The sequence below is a fragment of the Megascapheus bottae genome, chromosome 7 (genome assembly GCF_031878675.1).
Source record: "Megascapheus bottae isolate mThoBot1 chromosome 7, mThoBot2.hap1, whole genome shotgun sequence".
In the NCBI taxonomy this organism is placed as follows: Eukaryota; Metazoa; Chordata; class Mammalia; order Rodentia; family Geomyidae; genus Megascapheus; species Megascapheus bottae.
Window position 1 is genome coordinate 37,120,457 of NC_143515.1, and position 12,527 is coordinate 37,132,983.

Below are 12,527 nucleotides of genomic sequence, written 5' to 3' on the forward strand. Positions count from 1 at the left end.
TAGTTTTTCACAATTATTCTGGGTTAGAATTTTCTTCCTGTTAGGACTCAAGGAGCAAGGGCAGAGGAGTGGGAATGGACTGAGACATGTTTGACAAATAAGAGCATGGCATGTCCTTTGTTCTCACTGGGCTTCCTAATGTGTAAAACATGGAGAACTGATCTATTAAATAACCTTACATTCTGTGCTTCAGCAGTGATGGGGTGGCCCTAGATGATGCTGGATATAGGAACAGCCATAGTTTTGTGCAGTAAGAAGCTTGGCAGCATCTTGAAGACAGGAAGGACAAACCTATGGTTTTGTCTTTTCTTTCAGTACTGTGAATTGAATTCAGAGCCTTGTATGTGCATGACTGTTCTACTACTGATCTAAATTCCTAGTCCAGATGACAAATTCTTATGGCTATTGCTGTGTTTTTTTTTAGTCTTTTTTTCTGCAGGAGTCCCTAGGCCCTAAACAATGTTCTCTTGACCACTAATCTTTACTTTTTAGCTCAGACAACTTATGTGATACATCATGTTTTTTCTCCTAAAAGATATATTGGAGTCCTGATGCATACTACCTCAGAATGTGACATTTTGGGGGAATATAGGAGTTTTGAAGAGATAATCATGTTAAGATAAAGTCATCAATCAAATATAACTGACATCTTTATGGTATAGGGAATCTACACACAGAAACAGACAAGAACATAGAAAGAATGCTCTGTGAGGATGAAGATAAAGAGTGGGATTACGCTTATATCAGGTAAGGAAAGCCAAGGATGGCCAGGAAGCACTAGAATATAGGAGAGAAGTATGAACAGAGTCAGCCTTAGTCCCCAGGAGGAACCAACCATCTGTCACTTTGATTTTAGCTTTCCAGCCTGCAGAACGCTGAAATAATAAATTGCTATAATTTAATCCACCCACTTAACAGCATCCTTAGCAAACTGACATTCTATCTTTCTATTTTGATTTCAGATCTATGGGTTGATGTGCCAGCAGCAGTCATTAATTAATTAATTAACCTCCAAAGGGGATTAATCCTTGGTGGTTTTGTGCTCACTCTATGCTGGCTACCTGTGCTTTCTTAGAATCTGAGTCTTTTAGCATGCTGGGTTGTATGTGTGTATGTATGTGTTTGATCCTAGGATTTGAGTTTGAGCTTCACACTTGCTAGTCAAGCACTTACTCCTGAGCAATGCCTCCAGCTCTTTTTGCACTGGTTATTTTTTTTTTTGAGATTGGCTTCATGGCATAACACAAGTCAGCACATCCAGATTCTTTCCGTTGAGATACAACCTAGAAAACATTTCTGCCCAAGCTAGCCTCAAACCACTATCCTCTTGATTTCAGCCTCCCAAGTAGATAGGATTACAGGAATGAGAAACTGATGCTTAACTTGCTTAACCTGTTTTGAATTTCTGGCTAAAATTTGAAATGAAAGTAGAAGAAAACATTAGTGACTTGCAATTCCTTTTGTTATTTTTCAAGATTGTTGGTATATAATACCCGCGTTCTTGGGGTTGTTACAAAACAATTTCAAATACATTTACTACAAAGTGTGGCTGGAAAGTTGGGGGAGGTAGCAATATAATCACAAGAGACATAATTGAAATGTGCGATGTCTTTGAACAATATTAAGTTCTCAAATGTCTACAATATACACAAAAATATAAGAGCCCAAGGGGACTATATGATGTATTCAGAAAGGTAGTTTCTTCTGGTCAAAGTCCCTAAGGGTATTCCAATATAAACTTTCTCATTAAATCTCTCATTTAATATGGCACTAGAATTTTATCATGAGCATAAAATAATTGCTTTGATCATTTCTGGCCAATATTGTTTTACTCAATGAAGTCAAAAGAGGCACACTTTGTCATCAATCAATAGACCAGCCTTGACCTTGTGCTGGTCCCTCAAGCTTTGTGCTGGAAATATAAACATGATTTCTGTCCTGAGTAAGCCTTCCAAAGTAGTTAAGGAAATAAGGCCCCCAGATGCCAAGCACTTAGAGAACAATTAAATGCTAAATGGTGGTGAACTGGCTTTGATGTAGTTGGAGTCTGATTTAATGGAATTGTTAGGAAAGGTTCCTCACTAGCATGTAACATTTGCTTGTGACTGAATAGGTCGCCATATCCTGCCAACTCCTGCCTTTTTATGTCTTCTTCTTCTTCTTTCCTCCTCCTCCTCCTCCTCCTTCTCCTCCTCCTCCTCCTCCTGCTGCTACTTCTATCTTCCTGTGTTATAGGTTTCTTGAGCACAGAACATCTTTCAATAGTAAATTGGTGGGAGAGGCTGTCTTCTTTAATTCTATGATAAAAGCATTATCAACCTAAAATTTGGATAGATACCACTTAGAAATCATTCTAGTAACAGTTTCCTGTTAGTCCTGGCTGTCTCTCCAGATTCCATTTCCTACACAGACCCATTCATTTGTAAGATGTACATGAAGTTTGAATGAGACCACTGGGAGGTCCTTTTCCATTTTCTGAGTGGAGGAGATAGGAGACATATTCCCAGCATGGATTTGCACAGATGTGTTTCCAATAAAGCACGATTTGACCCCATGTCTCCATTTGTTTCACTTTCCCTCAGTCACAGGGCGGTGGAGATGAAGTGTGAGCTTGCACATAAGGTAATAACACCATCATTTTCTTCTCCTCTCTTGGCATGGAAAGGGCTTTTGTTTTGTCTTCTTCACACAAAAAAGTGCAGATTTAATTTGAAGTTGGGGAAAAGAGGAAGAAAAAGTGAAAACTTAAATCTTTTCAAATCATGAGACAGCAATTCTTCTTAATAGAAACCACATTTTTTTTTCCAACTAAACTGTAGTACCTGAGGGTCCCTGTGTGTCGATTAGGAAGCAATGAGGGTAGGCTTTGGAGAGTTTGAGGAACTGTGGCATATATTTTGGCTCATCTGGGCCTCATCTCTCTCTTGGGTTTCTTGAGATTCATGGAACAAATTTTGGACCACAGTGAAACGTGAGAAACCTTTCAAAAAAAGTAACTATGGAAATAAAGAGCAATAAATATTTATGTGTTTAGACTAGAGGTCAGAACACTTTGTAGTTCTAGGGACCATTTGGAGGTTATATAAGGTCTGCAATATATGCTGTGGTGGTGGGGCCAAAGTCTAGGTCGTGGGAGAAGGAATTCAGTAGGTGACTTGGAGAGAAAGGGAGAGGGAAAAAGAGATTTCTAGGAATTATTAGACTAGTTATATCCAGACATAACTTCCAGTTACACTTTGGGTTGTAAAGCTAGATTCCTATAATTTTTCCATTTGAAAAGTACTCTGGGTTTTAAAAGATGCTTGGATCCCCTAAGTTTTATGCTCATAAGGTAAAGGGTGACTAACAGAAGTTACTAGAACGTCAGAGTGGCCAGGACAAGGGCAACTGTCCTTGTATGTAGGAACTCTCTTGCATCATGAGCAAGGGATGGTGAAGTGGTCACCGTCTTGAAACTAACTAGATAAATGTTCAAGATGATCACGGGCCCCTTGCTAACCTCCTCACTCCCTGCAGGCCTCTAGTTATGGACCACAGCTTGTGGGGTTCTATTAACTCTCCTGATATTGGAAGGAAAAGAGTTTTCTGTCTTTTCAGCACCAGTCATTCGAAAACCTAGGGGAATTGTTGGATCTTATCAAGCAAAGAATCAAAAATAAACTTCCTCTGAATAGTAGGCAGAACAAGTTGAAGTGAAGTTACTTAAATACTATTACAGAATCTAAAAAGTAGTTTTTAGCACAAATTTCAGCCTTATTATAGTGTGAAGAGTTTCCTTAATAGGAAATCCAAATCATAATTTGGAGATAGGTGTTAGTTATGCTTACAAGTTTGTTGTTGTTATTTTCTTGTTTTAGTCATTTGATTTTGTGATTCCAGAACCATGTACTTCCATCCATCCATCCATCCATCCATCCATCCATCCATCCATCCATCCATCTATCCATCCATCCATCCATTCATCCATCCAAATCCATCTATCCATCTACCAAATATTTGTGGTGAGTGTTCTTTGCGCCAAGTTGGGACTGTGGGTTGAAAAATGAATGAGAAATGATTCCTTTCTTTGGGGAGCTCACAATCCAGCAAAGAGAGAAGGGGAGCGAGGGAGAGAGAAAGAGAGAGAGACATGGAGAGAGAGTGTGTGCTAGAGAGAAATGTAAACATTAATTACATTGGTGTGATGAATGCTCTAATAAAGTTCAAAGCAGAACACTCAGCTGTCCCACAGAGCTGTATGGAAGCTACCATCTATTTTACCTCAGCCCTCTAAATATCTTTGATTCCTTCAAGAATAAACTATGATTCTCAAATCTCAAGGGTGCTGGATTAGGTATAGCTTTAAAATAAGTCATGCAGATTGCAGCTATTACTGATTGAAAGAGTGAAGGGAGAGATGACTGTGAGATTTATTCCTAGGATTCGTGGATTTCTGAATTTATGTTCTTTCCACCTTCTCTCCTCCCTGGGTCATAAATATGCTCTGTAATATGACAGGACTCCATTCCTGCCCCAGTCTGTCTTTGACCCACTCTATTCCTTTATTCTTCAGGAAGTCAGCTCTAATCCAACAAGTTTCAGTGAAAACTGAAATGAGATAAGGATTGGCTGAGTGCTTAACCTTCATTCCATCTCAGACCAATAAGATAGTAGATGTTGAGGGCTTAGAACAGGTTAAGCACATTCTTGGTCCTTTCTTCATCTTCTTTATCATTATTAATTTAGAACCTATGGGCTTTCCAAATCCAGTAGCTAGGAGCAAGGACAGGGATTGTGGGAACACATAAGTCCTTAGGGGGAAACACTTTCAAGAAAAAAACAAAACCAAAAACAAATGTAGTCATACTCTAGTAATTTGTATTACTACAAAGAACATGAATAGGAAAGTAAAAAATATAAAATTGAGAAAACTTTTGTTGTGTTTGAGGCTTGGATATTTCCAGTATCAGTGTCAGAGACTGTGTTACTGGGGGAAAGATACTTTTATTTAACTCACTGAAAAAAGTCTCTACTTTTCTTACTTAGAAGGAGATCTCTGACCAATGCAAGGGGAGCATTCTGAATTCACACACCACCTTCAATGCATCGTCTTAGAAAACACCCCCAGTGAATAGACTATATTTTCCCCTGAAATGTAAATTTGAGTTTATTTGTGTTGTTGAAAGTTAAGCTATTTGGTAGTCATTTTTGTGAATTATGCGGTTGAAGCCTTCGAGTGACCCTGAAAATAAAGAGATCAGAGCTAGCTAAAAGAGAGGCAGATAGAAAAAATACTTTTGAGTCTTGGAGCCCAGATTTAAAGGGACAATAATTAGAATAGTTACAATGTATAAAAACATACTAATTTTCTTATAATCAACATAGAATTTTTCAGTTTTGGAAACTTGAAGGAACACATATATTTAGGCATGTACGTTAGGCTACGCCACACAAATGACTGGGTTGAATAAGAGCCTTTGCTAATTTGTTCCTCACATCATCTAAATTCTGAGCAAAACCCCAGAGTTTGGGCCAGCTCCTTAGGATCTAAATTCAGATAAGTTTATGGAAACTGGGAGTTGACAAGTTATATCATAACAATGCCAACAAAAAGCTTTGAGATGTTCTGTAGCCAGACCCCATGGTAGAGTAAAAACTTACTGCACACTTCTCCACTTCACTAGGGTCGTTGTCACTACAACCCTTGTGAGCCTTCTTCACCTGCTGGGATTGAGAAGGCCCAACCCATGATTGGCCTTGCTGTGACATCTACATCTTACATGAATGCCGCTGAAGATACGTTTGATAAATCAAGTCTCAGATCCACAATTACGAAAAGAAATTTATGAATACCTTACCCCATAGAAATCAGAGATAGATCACTCATGGGAAAGCTTTGGGGTCTTTATTTACCATTCTGACAAATGCTAACGTGCCTATTAAGGCAACTCGAGGCACACATATAGATTCCACATGAAAACCTCCATTCTGTGTGGTGTCAAGGAGGATGGAGGTGAATGGAGAAGGGAGAAGGGAGAAAGGAGATGAATGAAGAGAGGAAGAGTTGGCAAATGTAGTCATAATATTCAATGTACATATGTGAAAACAGAACTAGGAACATAAGGATATGGGTGGGATTGGTAGAAAAGGGGGGAATGATGAAAAAGATGACATAGATAAAGATGGATTGTATTCACAAACTGACATACTGACATATCTTTATACAATTAGCTAAAGATAATTCTGAAAACATAACAAAAAGAAAACCCTTACTCCCCCTCTGATCTGGCTCCATACCTATGCTCACACTCTTCCTTCTGCTATGACACTTCTCCATCTGGAAACGGGTCAAATCCTGTCTACCTCTGTATTTCAAGCATCTTTCAGGATATTTGAGAGAGAACAATTCTGTGACTAAGTGTTTGAATGAAAGTATTTGTGGTATTTGCCATAGAATAATTATGTGCTGGGAAAACATTTTAAAAATACTCCAAAAAGGGACAATATTTTATTTTGATTATAGAAGAGAAGTAGTATTGGGGAAGACAAAAGGGAAGATATTATAAGAGCATCTAAGATAGAGAAGGGAACAGCAGATACGAACCAAGTCGTAGAGCATCTGCCTAGCAAACTCAAGACCAAATTTAAATTTCAGTACCACTGAGAAATAAATAAAAACTGAAGAAGCCAAGGAAGTGGGGATGGTCCTACATTTTAAGAAAAATGAAGATGGGACTGCAAGTTTATTGAAAGAAGTGATAGAAAACAGTGCTAGCAGAATTCCCATTCCTGGCTCCCTAGAGAAGTCTGAAAGAGATGAAAATTGCCAATGAAGGTTGTATAAGCAAGAAATAAGCTGATGTAAATTAGGGAAATATAGTCTAAGGCAGATAGGGTTGAGCAGCAGCTCTACAGGTAGAGTGTACCGCATGACTTGAAATGATGCACCCGGAAATAGGACATTAGACACAGGGCATTCATTCCTGGAGGAATGTGAAAGGAAGAAATGTCAGGTACGGGTGTAGATGAGTACAGGAAAACCAAAGTTCTTCTGGACAATTTGGAAGAAGTATCTTATAAATAAATGTACTTCTATCTCAAACAGTATCTTGAATTGTCTCTTATCAAGTTCTAATTTGTGAGAAAAAGTAGCTTTCAAATGATAGATGATCATAGAGCTCTCACTAAGCTTGTCTCATCAGTGTGAGTACAAATATTTTCATTAGTATAAAAAGTTTAGAAGAAATGTTCAACATCTCTGACCATAAAAGAAATGCAAATCAAAACAACTTTGAGATTCCACCTCACTCCAGTGGCCAGGATCAAGAAGTCTAATAACAGATGCTGGTGGGGATGTGGCCAGGAGGGATCACTACTGTTGGTGAGAGTGTAAACTCATTCAACCACTATGGAAAGCAATATGGCGATTCCTTAAAAGACTAAACATAGAGCTCCCCTATGACCCAGCAATCCCATTCCTTGGCATTTATCCAAGTGTTCAGAAACAAGGACATACTAAACCCACTAGCACAATGATGTTCATTGCAGCATTATTTACCATAGCAAAGATATGGAACCAACCCAGATGCCCCTCAGTAGATGAATGATCAAGAAGATGTGGTAATTATACCGAATGGAATTCTATGCTGCCATCAGAAAGAATGACACTGCCCCATTCATAAGGAAATGGAAAGACTTGGAAAAATCATATTAAATGAAGTAAATCAGACCCAAAGGAACATAGGCTCAATGGTTTCCCTCATTTGTACACATTAGTACACATCTAGGACTCTCTTAGCAGAAAATTACAATAGCTTAAAACCTAGGTACATATGGTCATATAGGATGAGACTAAATGAAAGAAACTCTAGGATATGGAAACAAGAGCTTTATCTTATGAGATTGTTGTTCTTTTTTTATTTTGCTATTATTGAGGTAAAGTATAGAGGGGTTATAGTTACATTCACCAGATTGTTGTTCTTAATGCACTATGTTATTTCTCTTCTCTTTTTTTGCCCTTATGATTAATCTCATGTTGTTACTGTGTCTGACTTTGTTACCTGGTATATTGTATACATGTTTATTTGCTTATTTGAAATAGGGAAGGGAAGGGGAAAACAAGATGATTGGGAGGGGATTGGGGGAGAGAAACAGGGACAAAAACATGAGAAGGGGTATCAGTGTGTGAGAAGTAATACACCTACTATCTGGCAAATGTAACTCTAACCCCTCTATATATTATTCCAACAATAAAAAAAGAAAGATTAGAAGCTTCTCTGCTGACTATAGATAACAATTATTGAATGATTTCCCCACTGAATTATGCATCTTTCAACTCGTGTGTGTGTGTGTGTGTGTGTGTGTGTGTTTAACCTGTAACACTGCATATCATCAGACATTATCAGACAAAATTTTATGTCTTTATCACTTGTATTTTCACTGAGTGCCTTTGAAAATCCTTATATAGAGTAGTCGTATATCTATCATCTATCTTGTTAGACTCTCTCTATTTTAATAATAGGACCCTTTGTCCTTTTTATTCACCTAGTTCAGCTCTTTGATTACAGAAAAATATGGCTTATTCACCAGTGTTAGTTTTAGAAGCCTCAATTTTCATAGGATTTAAATTGTCTGTGGATCATCAAACTATTAAGCTGACTAGTATTCAAAACACACCATCATACTCTTAAACCATTTGTAAAAATAATATTCATGCCTAGTGTACTAAATTAGTAAAAGGTGCCAAGAACTTGATATTTTCAGATCTATCTGCTTTTCCACTGACTCCCACATTTCTAATCTGTACCAAAGTTTGATATGAAAAGTTTGAACCCAGTTTCCTAGCTCCTTTTTTGGAGTCTCTTAATTCCACATACATCCTAGAGTGAGAGAAGATTGGCAGATGAAATATCACACACACACACACACACACACACACACTGCCATCTTGGTCATTCATCGCTTTAAAGGAATTTGACTATTCCTACTCACCAATATGGTTTTTGTGTTGAATTGTGTCTATCCTAAAATTTAAAAGTTGACTTTCCAACCTCCAGTAATTCAGAGTGTGACTTTGGGCATAGAGCTCTTAAAAGTGATGCTATCAGATGGGCTCTTATGTTAGTCATCTCTATCACCGAGATAATCTGCTGAGAAAAGGTTTATTTGGACTACAAATTGTAAAGAATGTAGACCATGATCTATTGGCCTACTGCTTTGGGACTGAGGTAATTCAGTACATTATTGTGGGACAACATGATACAGAAAAACTTTATGAGCTGGAAGTAAAAAGAAATTGTGTGTGTAGTAGGGAGCGGGGAAACTTATCAATCACCTTTAAGGGCATGCCCCATTGACCTAAGAATCTCTCACTAGTCCACACCTTTAAAATGCTTTTATATTCTACTATTATTGCCACTCTGGGGGAATTTTTTTTTTTTGCCACTCCTGGCATTTGGGCTTTGGACCTGGTCAATGTCCTTGCACTTTGGCAAGGCTAGTGCTCTACCATTTGAGCCACAGCACCACTTCTGGCTTTATCTGTGTATATGGTACCCAGAAATTGAACCTAGGGCTTTATGCATGCTAGCCAAGCACTCTACTACTAGGCCATGCTCCCGGCCCGGAAAATTTTTTTATTTTAAATAAATGGGCCTTTGGGGGGACATTGAAGTTCCCAACCATATAAGCTCTTCTTTTTTGTGAAAGAAGAGATTAGAACACAGATGTACAGAGTCAAGGTGATATCCAAGAAAGGAGGACAATGGCCAGGCACAAGCCAAGGAGGCTGATTCCAGAATGAAACCAACTCCGCTGACACACATGATTTTTGCAATTCCAGTATCCAGAATAGTGATAAATTAATTTTTTGTGAAATGATTTATGCTACTTTATTCCTTTTAGTACATGTTATTTTGTTGTTGAAGTCCTAGAAAACTAAATTGTTTGGAGATCTCATGTAAATTCTCACATTAGAGACTATGGATTCAAGCAAAATCAGACTTTGTTGGGTACCAGTGGCTCATGCTTCTAATCCTAGCTATTCACATAGCAACAAGGAGTTTCCAAACTATTTATCTCCAGAAATTTATAATGAAGAGTATAAATGTAGAGTGCTTGATTCCAAGGCAGAACTTGGAGATTTATATTTTACTAATTTTAGGGATTCTGAGAAGTTTAATATTTATGGTCTTAGGGCTAGCATATCTAGATGGACTTAGGAAGCCTGAGACTTGCAACCTCTTCTTCAATCTTTGCTTGGATGGGTGATGTGACAGACATGGCTTTCCATGTCAAGTAGATTGGTCTGGCAGACAGAGCACTGGAATAAGAGTCATTAGACTCCCCTTTAATTCTGTTATCATTTTTCTGAGTGGCTTCAGGCAACTATATTTACTTGTTTGAACTTATACCTTCTTTCATCCTTACCCCTGGACCTGCTGAGTGATTTTCAAGTTCCATTCTTTAGAATCATAAGGGACTCCATGAGCCTCTGTCAAGTTTTCAATGGAAATCTTCTTAAAGAAAACATTTTAAAAACTATTTTAAAACACAGCCATGAAAAATAATATAGGTATGTTTTATTTTACATATAAAACATCAATGAACATCAACATATTAAAATCTGCTGCTATGTTTATTTGGAATGAACATCAGAATAAAATCTTGCCATCTGGGTATACATATTTGATGAGGAAAATTTATATACTGCACTAGCCTGTCTGCCTCTGAAATTCTAACATGATTTCTGCTTTTCCCACTGATATAAAATGGCACAAGTTAGGTAGTGATCATGGCACATTTGCTCCTGCTTACTTAAATGTCTTACCAAGCTTATTCATGTTTGTTTCCTTCATTTCATGAGACTTATTTGTGCACCCATAACTGACTTCCTTCCATCTTGAAAACATCACACTAGCCTTAAAATGGATGCTTCCATTCTGAGTATATGATGAGAAGTGAAAGAACTTAGGTGTTCTATGCTGCTGTCAGAAAAAATGACATCGCCCCATTTGTTAGGAAATGGAAAGACTTAGAAAAAATCATATTAAGTGAAGTAAGCCAGACCCAAAGGAACTTAGGCTCAATGGTTTCCCTCATTCATCATAACTAGTAGAAACCTTGGGCTCTACTAGCAGAGATTTGCAATAGAGCAAAACCTTGATACATAAGGCCATATAGTATGAAGCTAATTGAATGGACCTCTAGGATATTGAAACAAAAGCCATTTAATGAATGATTGCTGTCCTTAATGTGCTATGTTATCTCATCTCTTTTGCTGTCCCTTGGTTATCTCATATTGTTACAGTATCTCACTTTGTTATCTGATATATCAGATATATTTGTATTTGGTTATTTGAAATTGGATAGGGAAGGGGGAAAACAAGATGAGGGGTGGAGGTGGGGGGGAGAGAAATGGGGACCAAGACATGTGAAAGGGTATCAATGTATGTGAATTAATGCACCTTCTATCTGACAAATAATAATTGTAATTATTAATTACAATAAAAATATTAAATAAAAGAAAAGAATCCAAAAAAGAAAAGAACTTAGGTGTCAGTAACAATTGAACTTTGTAACACATTTCCTACTATTTCTCATACAAGCTTCTGGATGAATTGAGTTGAGCAGAAATTAAAGTTGTAAGGCAACTTGCTTTTGAAACAGAACAAAACCATTTAGCCAGATGAATATTTTCTAAATGTTGTTCAACCAAACCAGAAGAAAATAATAAATTTGATGTAGAGAATATGATTATAAGCATTTAAAGTTTTCATATGCATCAGCTTAGTCTCTGAGTACTCAGTAACATGACATTATATATTAATTTTAAAAAACAAATACTTAAAATTCTCTTTTTATTGATTTAAATACTCACATTTGTATAGACTTTACTTTTATGAACTTTTATTTAAAAATAAGAAAAATCACTAGGTCCAATGACCTTGGAGATATCTTGTAGAACAAATACCCTGTAATCTATCACTATGGGTATGATAAAAGGGAAGGGAGAAGTTAGCTGGTGAGTCAGATCGAAGGTGACTAGTTGCCAGTATACAGATGGAAACAAAGGCATTGATTTATTTGAAATTCATCTTTGAAAGTCACCTTCATCAGAGGTTAGTGTGTGCCTAGCCTTCCTTGAGTATGGAACACTGAGGCCTGGCCATCACAACTGGTTCTAGAGACAAACAGTAGCAACAGGGCTAATAGCATACCAAAAATGGAATGGAGAAGATCTTAGCCATAAAGTTGTCTGAAATGGACCTATTGCAATGGCTCCTTCCTGCAAAATGAGAAGAAAAGATGCTAGGAGTTGTTAACACCTGGGATTTTTCCTGGTACTTGTCTGATCCATGTGGATGACTGATTTTTGTAGATGAAGGAATAAATACTGGGATTGAAACAGTATTCCTCTGATTCTAACATTGATTGTTAATATACATGGCCATCTATAAAATAGAGTTCTAAACAAGACTGGATTAATTCAGGTACACTATAATTTCATTTCTCAAAATGAACAGAAAGTAAGAGGTCTGGGACTGGCA